The sequence below is a fragment of the Salmo salar genome, chromosome 09 (genome assembly GCF_965601325.2).
Source record: "Salmo salar chromosome 09, fSalSal1, whole genome shotgun sequence".
Classification (NCBI taxonomy): Eukaryota; Metazoa; Chordata; class Actinopteri; order Salmoniformes; family Salmonidae; genus Salmo; species Salmo salar.
In genome coordinates, this window is record NC_138299.1 from 102,130,001 (window position 1) to 102,147,209 (window position 17,209).

General features: G+C 45.6%; 1 protein-coding gene across 3 annotated transcripts in view; it reads right to left on the minus strand.

Annotated features, from left to right (window-relative positions):
- Positions 1-17,209, minus strand: part of ahnak (AHNAK nucleoprotein) — a 57,814-nt gene that overhangs the window by 28,582 nt on the left and 12,023 nt on the right. The window contains exon 2 of one of the 3 annotated variants that reach the window (XM_082956104.1): positions 10,819-10,872. The exons of 1 other annotated variant lie outside the window; for it this stretch is intronic. The gene's annotated coding sequence lies outside the window, so the exon portion shown is untranslated. Of the gene's footprint in view, positions 1-10,814; positions 10,873-17,209 lie in introns of all 3 variants that reach the window. One more of the 3 variants, XM_082956105.1, reaches the window with a different exon arrangement.

Sequence of the window (17,209 nt, forward strand, 5' to 3'; positions counted from 1 at the left end):
TGGTCCAATCAACCCATACAGCAGGATTCAGCAGGGTGGTTGTATTTGGTCCAATCAACCCATACAGCAGGATTCAGCAGGGTGGTTGTATTTGGGCACCTATGTTTTATTTTTTACATTTTCATTGTTGGACACACACACACACGACAGAAATCACCAGGATATCAGCTCCAAGTATTTCCACGCATAATAGAGAGACACGTGATCCTATACAAATGGAAACAAGGTTTGAAATAATTATGTTTTAGTCAAATATTATATCTGTTTGGGCTTCTTGCAGTCAATTTGCAGTCTACAAATGATTTGTAATTATGTACCGGCCCCTCTGACCATGCGCTCAAGTCTATCAACAGGATATAACAAAAGCAACAGGATATGAGTCACGCCACTGAGTGACTACCTCTGTTTTCATTGAGTTGTCATAACCACAAAGCAAGCAGGGAGGGAGCCAGGGAGGTCACAACTAGGAATCCAACAAGTTTCCTCAATCTTTATCTCACAATCTTGGGATCACAATTGAGAATACCGCAAACCCCCTTTTTTTTATTTTTTTATTATCACATGGTGTTTTCTTGATTTGTTTTGTGCTATCTTTCCCCCCATTGATTTGATCTCCTTACCTCCTAATTATATTTACTGTAACATTTACTGCCACAGCACTAGAGCACTATGGGTAACTGGAGATCTAGGCAGGGAATAGGGTGCCATTTGGGACGCAGACAGAGAGTAGAGGCAGAGTACACCTCAGACACCGAAAACATTCAGAGGGAACACGTTTCATTTTTTTTAAATTATTGTTTATTTAACTTTTGTTTATTATCTATTTTATTATCTGTTTCCAAGGCAATAAAGTCCTTAAATTGAAATGAGACAGAGAGAGAGAGAGAGAGAGAGAGAGAGAGAGAGAGAGAGAGAGAGAGAACCCACTCCTTCGCTCCAAGCCCACACCCACTGTCAGATTCCTGTGGTGCTCAGATTAGACACACTAATTAAAATGTCTGTCGTCTGTCTAAGTTTCTCTAAGAAAGGAGAGGGATGGAATCCAGAACATCTCTCTGAGACTGTGTCATTGTTAACTTATTGCCGTGGGCATCATGCTTGTTGTTACCGGTCACATCTGATCTACATCTAGATATAGATAGAGTATGCTGCATTTAGTATGCTGTATTTATTATGCTGCATTTAGTATGCTGTATTTATTATGCTGCATTTAGTATGCTGTATTTATTATGCTGCATTTAGTAGTGTGCATTTAGCATAACAGCTATAGCCTAACGGCTACAGGTAACAATCTGTTATTTTAAATACTAGCTGCTGTAGTGGCTACAGGTAACAGTCTGTTATTTTAAATACTAGCTGCTGTAGTGGCTACAGGTAACAACCTGTTATTTTAAATACTAGCTGCTGTAGTGGCTACAGGTAACAACCTGTTATTTTAAATACTAGCTGCTGTAGTGGCTACAGGTAACAATCTATTATTTTAAATACTAGCTGCTGTAGTGGCTACAGGTAACAATCTGTTATTTTAAATACTAGCTGCTGTAGTGGCTACAGGTAACAATCTGTTATTTTAAATACTAGCTGCTGTAGTGGCTACAGGTAACAACCTGTTAATACTATCTGCTGTAACAATCTGTTAATACTATCTGGTGTAGTGGCTTCATTTGCTATATGGCTCCATAGATCTATGAAATAAACATGCATATGTTCTCCTGTCCATAAACTATCGTGCCTAATTCCATATTTGCATAATAGTTTCAAACTAAAAATAAATGTTTCCATACCATACTCCATACTCCTTAAACTGGTAAATCCATCAGTAGCATGAGCAGAGAGTGACTGAAGCCAAGATGATATATACTGCTCAAAAAAATAAAGGGAACACTTAAACAACACATCCTAGATCTGAATGAAAGAAATAATCTTATTAAATTCTTTTTTCTTTACATAGTTGAATGTGCTGACAACAAAATCACACAAAAATAATCAATGGAAATCCAATTTATCAACCCATGGAGGTCTGGATTTGGAGTCACACTCAAAATTAAAGTGGAAAACCACACTACAGGTTGATCCAACTTTGATGTAATGTCCTTAAAACAAGTCAAAATGAGGCTCAGTAGTGTGTGTGTGGCCTCCACGTGCCTGTATGACCTCCCTACAATGCCTGGGCATGCTCCTGATGAGGTGGCGGATGGTCTCCTGAGGGATCTCCTCCCAGACCTGGACTAAAGCATCCGCCAACTCCTGGACAGTCTGTGGTGCAACGTGGCGTTGGTGGATGGAGCGAGACATGATGTCCCAGATGTGCTCAATTGGATTCAGGTCTGGGGAACGAGCGGGCCAGTCCATGGCATCAATGCCTTCCTCTTGCAGGAACTGCTGACACACTCCAGCCACATGAGGTCTAGCATTGTCTTGCATTAGGAGGAACCCAAGGCCAACCGCACCAGCATATGGTCTCACAAGGGGTCTGAGGATCTCATCTCGGTACCTAATGGCAGTCAGGCTACCTCTGGCGAGCACATGGAGGGCTGTGCGGCCCCCCCAAAGAAATGCCACCCCACACCATGACTGACCCATCGCCAAACCAGTCATGCTGGAGGATGTTGCAGGCAGCAGAACGTTCTCCACGGCGTCTCCAGACTCTGGCACGTCTGTCACGTGCTCAGTGTGAACCTGCTTTCATCTGTGAAGAGCACAGGGCGCCAGTGGCGAATTTGCCAATCTTGGTGTTCTCTGGCAAATGCTAAACATCCTGCACGGTGTTGGGCTGTAAGCACAACCCCCACCTGTGGACGTCGGGTCCTCATACCACCCTCATGGAGTCTGTTTCTGACCGTTTGAGCAGACACATGCACATTTGTGGCCTGCTGGAGGTCATTTTGCAGGGCTCTGGCAGTGCTCCTCCTGCTCCTCCTTGCACAAAGGCGGAGGTAGCGGTCCTGCTACTGGGTTGTTGCCCTCCTACGGCCTCCTCCACGTCTCCTGATGTACTGGCTTGTCTCCTGGTAGCGCCTCCATGCTCTGGACACTACGCTGACAGACACAGCAAACCTTCTTGCCACAGCTCGCATTGATGTGCCATCCTGGATGAGCTGCACTACCTGAGCCACTTGTGTGGGTTGTAGACTCCGTCTCATGCTACCACTAGAGTGAAAGCACCGCCAGCATTCAAAAGTGACCAAAACATCAGCCAGGAAGCATAGGAACTGAGAAGTGGTCTGTGGTCCCCACCTGCAGAACCACTCCTTTATTGGGGGGTGTCTTGCTAATTGCCTATAATTTCCACCTGTTGTCTATTCCATTTGCACAACAGCATGTGAAATGTATTGTCAATCAGTGTTGCTTCCTAAGTGGACAGTTTGATTTCACAGAAGTGTGATTCACTTGGAGTTACATTGTGTTGTTTAAGTGTTCCCTTTATTTTTTGGAGCAGTGTATATTACTGTATACTGTACATTGTTATAATGGTACTAGACCACACTGCTCTGCAAGATAACGGCCTGCTGAGAGAGAGAAATAACCGAGGAAGAGATAAAGAAAGAGCTGTTTGAGACAGAGGATGTGTTCCAAATGATCCACTTCTCCCTATTTAATTAATAACTTTCCCTAAGGGCCCCCTCGTCAAAAGTAGTGCACTATAAAGGGAATAGGGTGCCATTTGGGACACACAAACACAGAGAGTTTGAATCTGCGACATGTACCACTCTCCCTCACCACCACACTCATTCCGTTCCATCTTTTCAACTTATTTTACAGTACTGGTATCTGTACTGGTAAAGTATCTGGCTAACAACGGCAGGTCAAGTCTGGTGTAGTAGGTGATAAATCACTAAACATGACAGCCAATACAACAATATATATATATATATATATATATATATATATATATATATATATATAATATATATATATATATATACGTTAGAAGATAAAGAAGATTAGGTTCTTCATTTCACCTGTCACATTATTTTACATTATGTTGCTAACCGGTAATACCCAGTCACATGGTGTTTGTTTACAAGCACACAACTACAGAGAGACAAGGAGCCTCGTGAGTCATGCACTATTGTGCAGCACACGCCAGGCGATCTATATATTTTTATTTGTTGAGCTAGATAGTCCTAGATTTATCTCGGTCTTGTCAGCCTTTATCTCTGAAACATCAAATTCCTTATACAACAGAGCAGAACATTTGCAATTGATTTTCCCCTCAGTATTGTCATTCTATGGTCTAATTGAAGGTCAAGGTTTGGTTTCCTTTCCCTTTCTTTTTAACTAGGCAAGTCAGTTATGAACAAATTGTTATTTACAATGAGGGCCTAGCCAGGCCAATTGTGCACCGCCCTATGGGACTCCCAATCACAGCTGGATGTAATAAAGCCTGGATTCGAACCAGGGACTGTAGTGATGCCACTTCCACAGAGATACAGTGCCTTAGACCGCTGCACCACTCAGGAGCTACAGTACGGAATTCACAACAAAATGTTTGCCAGCTTGATATTATAACTATTAAGTTAACTGTCTAAAATACGCTAAATGCTCTGCAGTTGTGCATTTGGTTTACTAACTCAGTAGTTATCTAGTTGGTTAGCTTCTTGAAAAATTAAGCTTCTCTTTGTAACAGCAGAGAATCCCCTCCTGGATAAAGAACCTCACTGTCTAATATTTGTTGTGTGCATGTCACGTCCTGGCCAGTATAAGGGTTAATTGTCATTTTAGTTTGGTCAGGACGTGGCAGAGGGTATTTGTTTTATGTGGTTCAGGTTGGTGTGTTAGTTAGGAGGGCGTTTGATTTATTATTTCCGGGTTTTGAGTTATGGTCTATGTTGATGTATTTCTATGTGTAGTCTGGTTGATCTGTTTCTATGTTGAGTTAATTGGGGTGGACTTCCAATTGAAGGCAGCTGTGTGGTGTTGCCTTTGATTGGAAGTCCTATATTAGTTGGGTGTGTTTGTCTGTGTATTTGTGGGAGATTGTTTCGTGTTTAGCGTGTGTAAGCCTAACAGGACTGTCTGTAAATCGTGAGTTCGTTTTGTTATTTTTGTATGTTCGTTTTTGAGTTTATTAAATGTTCAAAAATGAACTATCACAACCCTGCTGCATTTTGGTCATCTTTTTCCGACAATGATTTCGCTATATCGTCCTCCGACGAAGAAATCCCTGACAGAATCTCCCACCAAACCAGGACCAAGCAGCAGAGGAAGGAGCAGAGGAATTTTGATTTGGACAATCGGGAGAGATGGACATGGGAGCAAGTTATGGCCGGAGAAGGCCCATGGAGTAAGGCTGGTATGGTCCGGGAACGTTTCCGAGGGACACGACTGGCGTTGAAGCACGAGAGGCACCCCCAAGACATTTTTTTGGGGGGGCACACGGGTAGTTTGGCTAGGCCTAGGAAGAGCCGGAAGCCAGCTACCCGTGGTTATATGGAGGAGCGTATGAGGTGGAGAGCGCCATGTTTCGCTGAGGAGCGCACTATCTCACCCATACGCACGCACAGTCCGGTGCACGTTATTCCAGCCCCTCGCAGGTGCCGTGCTAGAGCGGGCATCCAGCCTGGTAGGAGGATGCCTGAGCAGCGCATCTGGTCGCCGGTACGCCTCCGAGGACCAGACTACCCAACTCCCGCTCTACGCACGGCTACCATCAGGCCCCTGCACAGCCCAGTCTGCCCTGTACAAGCACCCCGCTCGTACAGGGCTACTAGTTCCATCCAGCCAAGACGGGTTGTGCAGGAGGTAAGATCAAGACCGACTGTGCGCCTCCATAGCCCTAGGTTTCCAGCTCCTGTCTCTCGTGCGGACCCGGAAGTACGTCAGCCCAGTCTGACTCGTCCTGTTCCCGCTCCCCGCACTAGCCTGGAGGTGCGTGTTCACAGTCTGGTACGCCCAGTACCAGCACAACGCACAAGGCATCTAGTGCGTAAACCCAGCCTCGCCAGTCTAAAGTCGCCAGAGCTGCCCGCCAGTCAACAGTCACCAGAGCTGCCTGCCAGTCAACAATCGCCAGAACAGCCCGTCAGTCAAGAGTCGCCAGAACAGCCCGTCAGTCAAGAGTCGCCAGAACAGCCCGTCAGTCAAGAGTCGCCAGAACAGCCCGTCAGTCAAGAGTCGCCAGAACTGCCCGTCAGTCAAGAGTCGCCAGAACTGCCCGTCAGTCAAGAGTCGCCAGAGCCGCCCGTCAGTGAGGAATCGCCAGAGCCGCCCGTCAGTGAAGAGTCGCCAGAGCCACCCACTAGTCAGGAGCTGCCAGAGTGGCCAGACTGCCCGGAGATGTCAGAGTGGCCAGACTGCCCGGAGATGTCAGAGTGGCCAGACTGCCCGGAGATGTCAGAGTGGCCAGACTGCCCGGAGATGTCAGAGTGGCCAGACTGCCCCGAGCTGCCAGAGTGGCCAGACTGCCCCGAGCTGCCAGAGTGGCCAGACTGCCCCGAGCTGCCAGAGTGGCCAGACTGCCCCGAGCTGCCAGAGTGGCCAGACTGCCCCGACTGCCCCCCGGCGATGCCAGAGTGGCCCGACTGCCCCCCGGCGATGCCAGAGTGGCCCGACTGCCTGGAACGGGCAGAACCAGAGCCACCTCCAGATATAGGTGGGTTGGGGAGAGGGGGGTGTAGCACAGTGCCGTCGTTGACGGCAGCCACCCTCCCTTCCCTCCCTTTAGTAGGGGGGGAATTTTTGTTTTGTTGTTGTTTGGGGTTGTTTTTCTTGTTTTTCTTAAGGTGCTTCCGGGGTTAGAACCTTTAAGGGGGGGGGGGGGGTACTGTCACGTCCTGGCCAGTATAAGGGTTAATTGTCATTTTAGTTTGGTCAGGACGTGGCAGAGGGTATTTGTTTTATGTGGTTCAGGTTGGTGTGTTAGTTAGGAGGGCGTTTGATTTATTATTTCCGGGTTTTGAGTTATGGTCTATGTTGATGTATTTCTATGTGTAGTCTGGTTGATCTGTTTCTATGTTGAGTTAATTGGGGTGGACTTCCAATTGAAGGCAGCTGTGTGGTGTTGCCTTTGATTGGAAGTCCTATATTAGTTGGGTGTGTTTGTCTGTGTATTTGTGGGAGATTGTTTCATGTTTAGCGTGTGTAAGCCTAACAGGACTGTCTGTAAATCGTGAGTTCGTTTTGTTATTTTTGTATGTTCGTTTTTGAGTTTATTAAATGTTCAAAAATGAACTATCACAACCCTGCTGCATTTTGGTCATCTTTTTCCAACGATGATTTCGCTATATCGTCCTCCGACGAAGAAATCCCTGACAGTGCAGCAAACTGTGAGATGCATTTTTTAGTTACTTGTATAACTTTATGGGCTGAGATGTTTGTCCTGCAAAACAGTTTAATGTCAGAGACTGTATAAAATGTCCGCAATGCACATGTTAGCATTTAGCTAGCATTTCCTATAGGTTTTGACATGTATACTTGTTAGCGTTGCTACCCTTAGGATTACAGAGACTCAGTGGGGTTTGAAAATAGTGCCCCTTGTGTTCAGTGCCAGTATTACTGAATATTCCGGTATGACAATCTGGATACCACCCAAGCCTAAATCACATCAACTACACATCTGTGCATCCCTTTGGATATGACACAGGCTGTGTCTGAAATGGTATCCTATTGCCTATATAGTGCACTAATTTTGAAAAGATCCCTATATGTTGCCATTTCAGACACAGCCACAGAACAGGCCACAGAGCGGGCCACAGAACAGGCCACAGAGCGGGCCACAGAGCGGGCCACAGAGCGGGCCACAGAGCGGGCCACAGAACAGGCCACAGAACAGGCCACAGAGCAGGCCACAGAGCAGGCCACTCTCTTGAACAAGAATGATATTAGAATAATCTCAAATAAGATGCTTAATCTCGACGATAAAAGCAATGAATTCCATCTTAAAAATACTTCAGCTAAGTGAACAGAGGATACAAGCCCATGGTTTAAACAGACTCAACAGAACGCAGACAACTTTAAAGAGATCAACGATTCAACAATAAGCAGACAGACATGCTGGAATGGAATGTATATATATTATTCTCCCCAGCTTCGGCCAATATCTCACTGTCGTCCAATTAAAACCGGTCAATAAATAGACCTTGGAATAGGGGGTCGTTTGGGACACAACCCTTGATCTCTTGTGATTGGAGATATTGCAGAATGCATGAAATCCGTTAAGGTCATTTGAAGACTGCTTTTTTTAAACAGCTGTTTGGTCACTTTCAAGAAAAAGGGGGGAACCTGGAATGATTATTCATATTTTTTTTATATATTTCTAGAAATATTTTTTATATGATTTCTCTTTATTTCTCTTTTCTCTCTGCATTGTTGGGAAGGGTCGTACGTAACAATTTCACTATTAGTCCACACCTGTTGTTTACCACCTGTTCTTTATGATAGCCACATTTGTAGTTCTTTATGATAGCCACATTAGCAGCTAATTAGCATTTAATCTTTGAGGGGTAAATACAGGCTAATATATTGATTAAAGTCACCTTGTCCTAGAGAGATTTACACAGTTATCAAAACGTCACGCCAGAGTAAGCCAATATGAAACACAGCCCTTATTTAAATGTTTTTAAAATCCCCTATGGGAAAAAGGAATGGTGGAAAAACAATTGGAACCATTTCCCTGTTTAACCGCTAGGTTTTTTGGGGCATTATGACTCGTACTACGGTGCTCTATGACATATAAGTCTCCTAAAAGCTTTCAACTCCTCCAGTAACACAACAACACAGCCAGTCCAGCTAAAGGGAGTTACTTTAACAAGGCAACGATGCAAACCTACTGAATCTGCAATGTCAAAGGGATGCATCCCAAATGACACCCTATTCTCGACATAGTGCAATACTTTTGACCAGGACCCATCAAAAGAAGTACACTACATAGGGAATAGGGTGTTATTCAACAAAGACACGTGATCTAATTAACTCATGAAGATCAAATTGCACTCAGGTCAACTGACACTGCATGCTAGCTAATAACACAATCTAAAACGGATCCTAGCTAGTAACAGGGCCCTTAGTATCGCGACCAAAAATACATTCTAAGTAAATAAGAAAAACAGAGTGTGTGTGTGCGTGTGTGTCTGTGTGTGAGTTTCTCAAAGTCAACACGCCATGTGAGAGCCCGAACACTCCGCGCCATGTGAGAGCCCGAACACCCCGCGCCATGTGAGAGCCCAACAACCCCCGCGCCATGTGAGAGCCCGAACACCCCGCGCCATGTGAGAGCCCGACAACCCCCACGCCATGTGAGAGCCCGACAACCCCCGCGCCATGTGAGAGCCCGACAACCCCCACGCCATGTGAGAGCCCGAACACCCTGCGCCATGTGAGAGCCCGAACACCCCGCACCATGTGAGAGCCTGAACACCCAAACACCAACATATGCATTGCATTCATCCGATGAATTAGAAATCATCAATAGAGCTAAACAAAAACACCCTGCATCATGTCCCATTTCATGCTTTTGCTCTGACTGTTTCCCATGCGTTTCAGAGCTTATCTCTGTCTGCATAGAGACATTCAGGATATGAGAGACCCATGAAAACTATGCTGCCCTAACTCTCAAACAAGCCCCATTACTATTGTTGGCACTCAAGAGTTATTTACAAAAGCAGATGGAGGGAGAAACCAACAGCTCCCGGCTCGGATTATACAGCTCTCGTTATTCTTCTCTACGTCCCGCCCTCATCTCATCTCTCACATTAAAAAGTAACCTACGGCCACACCACACCCGACTCTCACTTCTATTACTCTCTATTGCTACAATAGTCCTTGAGGTTTCATAACATCAAATGTGTATTTTACTGCCCTTTCCCCTCCCCCTTTTGGAACAATGCTTTATGATCTAGAGAAGTATTTTCCTTTGACATATTCCTGGCAGGGAGTACTGGGAGGGAGAGGGAGAGAGAGAGAGAGAGAGAGAGAGAGAGAGAGAGAGAGAGAGAGAGAGAGAGAGAGAGAGAGAGAGAGAGAGACGAGAGAGAGACACAGAGAGAGACACAGAGAGAGACACAGAGAGAGACACAGAGAGAGACACAGAGAGAGACACATGGAGTTCAGGAGGGAAACTATCCTTTGAATAATTGCTGTAATGTAAAGTCAAAGGACCAGCTGGTTGAGGGGTAAAGCAAACTGTGAACAAGACTTGTTGTGTTCATGGAATCATTTGACAGACAAGCAGTGATAGAAAGCAACAAAAAAAAACAACAGTCAAACAACTTTCTTCCATTTCTGTCTCTCTGTGCCTTGACTGCAAAACATCTTCGAATCAAATTATGAGCTCATCAAAATGTGCTCAATGGAGACATGAAAGTAAAAATTTGGCCACAAAAGGATCAAAGAAGAAAATTGGGGCGGAATTGGAGGGAAGGAATGGGAAGGGGATGAGCGTTATACATCATTGTAGTTTGCTATGTAACTGTGCTATGAGAGAAAGCCTGCAGGGAACACGAGGACAGACCACCCGACCAGAAAGCTTCTGGTTTCTGACAATGGCAGCTCCTAAACAGTTAGCTAACCCGCCTTTTTCTGACCACAGAACATTTCTGTGTACGCCTCTTTCCTATCTCCCTTGTTGGCTACATTGTCTGCGTACGGTTTGGCGGTTTGTTATTCCTTAGACTTACGACACTGACTCCCCAGTTTAAAAAATGATCCTGCAACAGCTGCTACTACCAACAGTTAAACAGTGTGATCTGGCAGGGCTTGCCTGGCCATTTCATATTAACGGGGTTTACAGTAACTGATGTGTTTCGTGTTGTGTTTAGCCTGTGTCTTGTCGTCAACATCTTGGAGGACTATATCTTTGAATGAAGGACACTTACGTACTTTGGATTGCTCAAGCAAGGCCAAGGGCTGTGTCTTTTTTTGCTTCCTGTTTGTCTGTTAACAGAGGGGACACACGAAGAGAGAAGAGGAATAGGAGTTAATCACATTGATTGATCGACTAGTTAAGTTCATTCTCACGTCCACACATCTCTTTTGTATATGTTACTCACACAAGAGAGCAACCAACGTCAACACACATTCATTCATGTCTTTCACACAGACATAGAAACAAATTCATAAACTATGCCCGTACTAATATTCTACTGCTCCAGGGATATCTACAGGACTAGGTCACACATCTTCAGTGTGTTCTGATTGTGTCTTCATAACAATGCAATGGACCTTTGCCTCAGAGATAATGGGCCTTCGCCTCAGAGGGAATGGACCTTCACCTCAGAGGGAATGGACCTTCACCTCAGACAGAATGGACCTTCACCTCAGAGATAATGGACCTTCACCTCAGAGTTAATGGACCTTCACCTCAGAGTTAATGGACCTTCACCCCAGACAGAATGGACCTTCACCTCAGAGATAATGGACCTTCACCTCAGAGATAATGGACCTTTACCTCAGAGATAGTGGACCTTCACCTCAGAGATAATGGACCTACACCTCAGAGATAATGGACCTTCACCTCAGAGTTAATGGACCTTCACCCCAGACAGAATGGACCTTCACCTTAGAGATAATGGACCTTCACCTCAGAGATAATGGATATTCACCTCGGAGATAATGGACCTTCACCTCAGAGATAATGGACCATCACCTCAGAGATAATGGATATTCACCTCGGAGATAATGGACCTTCACCTCAGAGATAATGGACCTTCACCTCAGAGATAATGGGCTGTGTGTTCGATTTTATACACCTGTCAGCAACGGGTGTGGCTGAAATAGACAAATTCTCTAATTTGAAGGGGTGTCCACAAACTGCTGTATATATACTGTATTAGCTCATCTGTAAAGAGTCAAGTGTGTTTTCAACACATGTAAATACTGAAAGTGGTACTGGTGGAGCACTGGGCAAAAACTGGTTGAATCAACATTGTTAATTTTCTCAGTGCCGAAAGAAATTAGAGAGAACATTGGTGATGACGTTGAATCAATGTCGAAAACTGATTGGATTTGCAAAAAGTCATCAAAGTAAGGGCATTTCGTCTTTTTTTCACCTAACTTTTAACCTAAATCCAACGACATGGTGAAATGTTTTGTTGATTTCACATTAAATTCACGTTGGTGGACAACTCAACCAAATATAAATCAAAACTAGACATTGAACTGACGTCTTTGCCCAGTGGGTAATGTGAATTATGTGGCAGACCATACCATAGCAGGCAGCCACACCATTTTAAATATGTACCACAGATCACTCAACACAACAAGAAAGACGCAATGCATGACAGCTGGGTCATTTCATTTTCCCAACGCAACACTAGTATGTTCAAACCACAACTTCAACACATCGCTGGACTATCAAATGTCATCAAAAGAGTCTCAAACAAAAACAGTCACGAGGTATTGGCCCTTCACTTAAGACTGTTCCACCTGAGGAATCAACACCTTGGCTTGTACACAGACCTCACATACCCAGATGCTGTCTGCCGTAGGCCTAGTTCTGATGTCTGCATGTGGCTGCTAATACGTTTAGCCAAGATTCACTTTCAGTTCAGGTCTATTAACATGTTAGAAACAACTAACGACTAGCCTTAGGCTAAACGTAACAGTTAGCGTCTCGCTTGAGGTTATAGTGTCTTCAGAAAGTATTCACATTCCTTGAATTTTTCCACATTTTGTTGTGTTACAACCTCAATTTAAAATGGATTTAATAGAGATTTTTTTCAGGGGGGGGGGGGGGTTGTCAATGGCCTACACACAATACCCCGTAATGTAAAAGTGGAATTATCTTTTTTCGAAATCAATACAAATTCATTACAAATCAAAGCTGAAATGTCTTGAGTTAATAAGTATTCAACCCCTTTGTTAAGGGTATTCAACCCCAAGCTTAAATGAGTTCAGGAGTAAAGATTTGCTTAACAAGTCACATAATAAGTTACATAGATCCTGTTAAAATAAGTGTTTAACATGATTTTGAATGACTACCGCATCTCTGTACCCCACACATACTAACCTCCCGTTATTGTATTGGTGAGAGGTTAGCATTTTTTGGGGGGGGTCTGATATTTGTGTCTCATTCATCATTATTCACAAGTCATTCAGGATTATCCGTAACCATCCACATTAATTTAGAAGTGTTTAGAAACATATACTATTCTTATATATGATGCTGGCCTTCTTGCCTTCATTTCTCAGAACAAGAATAGACTGACGAGTTTCAGAATAAAGGTATTTGTTTCTGGCCCTTTTGAGCCAGTAATTGAACCCACAAATTCTGATGCTCCAGATGCTCAACTAGTCTAAAGAAGGCCAGTTTTTTGCTTCATTAATCAGAACAACAGTTTTCAGCTGTGCTAATATCATTGCAAAAGGGTTTTCTAATAATCAATTAGCCTTTTAAAATTATAAACTTGGATTAGCTAACACAACGTGCCATTGGAACACAGGAGTTATGGTTGCTGATAATGGGCCTCTGTACGCCTATGTAGATATTCCATAACAAAATCTGCCATTTCCAGCTACAATAGTCATTTACAACATTAACAATGTCTACACTGTATTTCTGATCAATTTGATGTTATTTTAATGGACAAAAAAAATGTGCTTTTCTTTCAAAAAACAAGGGAATTGTCACGCAGCATAGAAAGATTTTTTTGGGGGGGGGGCACGAGGGGTGGTCGGCCGAGCCAAGGAGAGAGCCAGAGCCCGCCTCGGAGTCGATGGAGCAGTGTGAGGAGGGATATCGGAGAATGACTTTGGCGAGGAGTATGCTGCAGTGCAGCGTGACACCAGTCCGGTGCCATCTGTGCCAACTCCCCGCACTCGCCCTGAAGAGCCAGAGACCATCAGGGAGGCGATGGAGAAGTTGGGAGAGAGAGAGAGAGGAGAGAAACGTTATGTAGGTGTGTTCTGCACGGCATTCGACCTGAAGAGCCTGTCAGAAGTCGGGTACGTCCTGTGCCAGCTCCCCGCATCCTTCCTGAAGTGCGTGTCAACAGTCCGGTGCCACCTGTGCCGGCTCCACGCATCAGGACTCCAGTGCGCCTCCCCAGTCCGGTACGTCCTGTGCCAGCTCCCCGCACTCGCCCTGAAGTGCGTGTCAACAGTCCGGTGCCACCTGTACCGGCTCCACGCATCAGGACTCCAGTGCGCCTCCCCAGTCCGGTACGTCCTGTGCCAGCTCCCCGCACTCCCCCTGAAGTGCGTGTCAACAGTCCGGTGCCACCTGTACCGGCTCCATGCATTAGGCCTCCAGTGCGCCTCTCCAGCCCGGAGCGTCCTGTGCCGGCTCCACGCACTCGACCTGAGGAGCGTGTCATCAGTCCGGTGCAACCTGTGCTGATGCCCAGTCCAGGCACGGTGTCCAGTCCTGCTCCAAGGCCGGAGCCTTCCTCTGCGCCGATGCCCAGTCCAGGCACGGCGTTCAGCCCGGCGCCATGGCCGGATCCGGGGTCTGGGCGGGGGCGGCGACCCGCACCGGAGCCGCTACCGACACTAGTCACCCCCCCTACCCTCCCCATTTGGTTTCAGGTTTTGCGGCCAGAGTCCGCACCTTTGGGGGTGGGGTGGGGGGGTGGGGGGTACTGTCACGCCCTGACCATAGAGAGCCCTTGGTTCTCTATGGTGTTGTAGGTCAGGGCGTGACTAGGGGGTGTTCTAGTCTTTTAATTTCCATGTTGGTGCTCTTGGTATGGTTCCCAATTAGAGGCAGCTGATGTTTGTTGTCTCTAATTGGGGATCATACTTCAGGTGTCATTGTTCCCACCTGCTTTGTGGGATATTGTTTTGTGTATGAAGCACCACTACTTTCACATTTCGTTGTTGGTTTATTGTTTTGTAGAAGTTTCACTGTTTATTAAAAGATGTGGAACTCTAATCACGCTGCGCCTTGGTCCGTCTCTCATCACGTTCGTGACAGAAATTTGTAAGTGACCCCAAACTTTTGAACGGTAGTGTATATATTTGCGTATAAAAGCGTTTCCACCAACATTTCTTGCATAATTAATTTTACCAACACAAAAAGATCCCACCTTGTCTAGCATATTTAGTTTCGTCGACATTATGAAAGTTTACTGAAAAAAAGTTTTGTTTCCATCAGGCCTGTCATGACATTTTTCATCCGACATGTACTTTATATACATAAAAAGGTTGGATGGAAAACTTTGCCATTTGTCTCGACAGTAAAAGCTGAACCTTGGTACGTTGCATGACAAATGCTTTCCATCCGGCTTAGTTCACAATTCCTATCTACGTTTGAAGGTCTCCGCTTTGACTGGAAAAGGGTACTGTGAAACAAAGAAGAGTCTTTCCTCTTGAGCAGAAACACCAACTGGTGGATTGGATTCTTCAGACAGGCATGGACTAGTGACAACCTGCCCCCCACACAGACAAATTCTTTAAAGACAAGTTGTGTTTTTTGAACAACTGTCATTAGTCTGCTGCCTCCTCCCCTTGTTGTGGTATACAGCTGAACTGTTCTTTACGTCCAAGAAAATTACAGCAAATAACTGTTTACAGACTCTTTCAGTGGCAGTTGAAAAACAGAACTCAAAGTAAAAGTTTTAGTAAAGGGTGAAAAGAGGAAAATCTTTACAGGATTTTGATTTATTACTTAAAACAGGATGAACTAGTTTGAGGATCAACTCCAAACACAAACCTTTGACACATAAAACAGTTATATTTGCATTGTGTTAACAAACTGCATCTTCACTATATTTATAGTTATGTATGACTCCGGTGTTCCCCTTTGAAGTTGCAGAAGAGCAGAAACCAATTGCCTCATAGCTACATGTTGTCTATAGCAAATAGCCACCGGTGAGTAAACAAGTAAACAACAAGGAGTAAACAAGGGTCTGGTAACGGATCCAACAAGTGTTTCTCTCTTTTCAAACCCTCACTAAAAAGGTCTTTCATCACACCACCACCAAGCTAAAAACCTCTTCCTATCCTTACTGCTTTATTGTTGGCGTAGCTAGCTAGTTGGTTATTTCTGCTTGCTAAAGGGAGTGTGGGGACTAGAATATTGATTGTACCCATGGGTGTACTGTCAAATTTTCGTAATCTTATGGGCTTTTCCCCGTTCTAGTCAGTCAAACAAATAGATTGATTTCTATGTGCCTCCAGTCTTACCACCATCTCAGTGCTAGCTTGCTTGCTTGCTAAGGGAATGGAGAAACGGGCTAGGCTACGAGTCCCACCTCAGGCAGTGCTAGCTTACTTGCTAAGGAATCTGCGCAACGGGCTAGGCTACGAGTCCCACCTCAGGCAGTGCTAGCTTGCTTGCTAAGGGATCGGCGCAACGGGCTAGGCTACGAGTCCCATCTCAGGCAGTGCTAGCTTACTTGCTAAGGGATTGGAGAAACGGGCTAGGCTACGAGTCCCACCTCAGGCAGTGCTAGCTTACTTGCTAAGGGATTGGAGAAACGGGCTAGGCTACGAGTCCCACCTCAGGCAGTGCTAGCTTACTTGCTAAGGGATCGGAGAAACGGGCTAGGCTACGAGTCCCATCTCAGGCAGTGCTAGCTTACTTGCTAAGGGATTGGAGAAACGGGCTAGGCTACGAGTCCCACCTCAGGCAGTGCTAGCTTGCTTGCTAAGGGATCGGAAAAACGGGCTAGGCTACAAGTCCCACCTCAGGCAGTGCTAGCTTAGTTGCTAAGGGATCGGAGAAACGGGCTAGGCTACAAGTCCCACCTCAGGCAGTGCTAGATTTTTTACATTTACATCATTTATCAGACTCTCTTGTCCAGAGAGACTTACAGTCGTGAGTCATTTATCAGACGCTCTTATCCAGAGAGACTTACAGTAGAGTCATTTATCAGACTCTCTGATCCAGACAGACTTACAGTAGTGGGGGCAACAGGCTAAACGGCTGGGTGCTGGGCGGTGCAGTGCTGTGCTACGAGGCTGGGCCCCACCTTGCCTCAAGTCCTGTCTCAGTGAAGGTTGTTTAATTGCTAAGAGCTTGTAGCAACAGGCTACAGGGCTAGACACCCTAGCCTCTCAGCGCTGGCTAGGTTGCTAAGAGAGCAACCAATGGGCTAGGCAACAGGTCTGGGTGTTGTGTTGTGCTCTACAGGGCTGAGCAGGCCCGACTCTGGGGTGGGTGCTGTGCTCTACAGGGCTGAACAGGCCCTACTCTGGGGTGGGTGTTGTGCTCTACAGGGCTGAGCAGGCCCCACTCTGGGCTGGGTGCTGTGCTCTACAGGGCTGAGCAGGCCCCACTCTGGGCTGGGTGCTGTGCTCTACAGGGCTGAGCAGGCCCCACTCTGGGCTG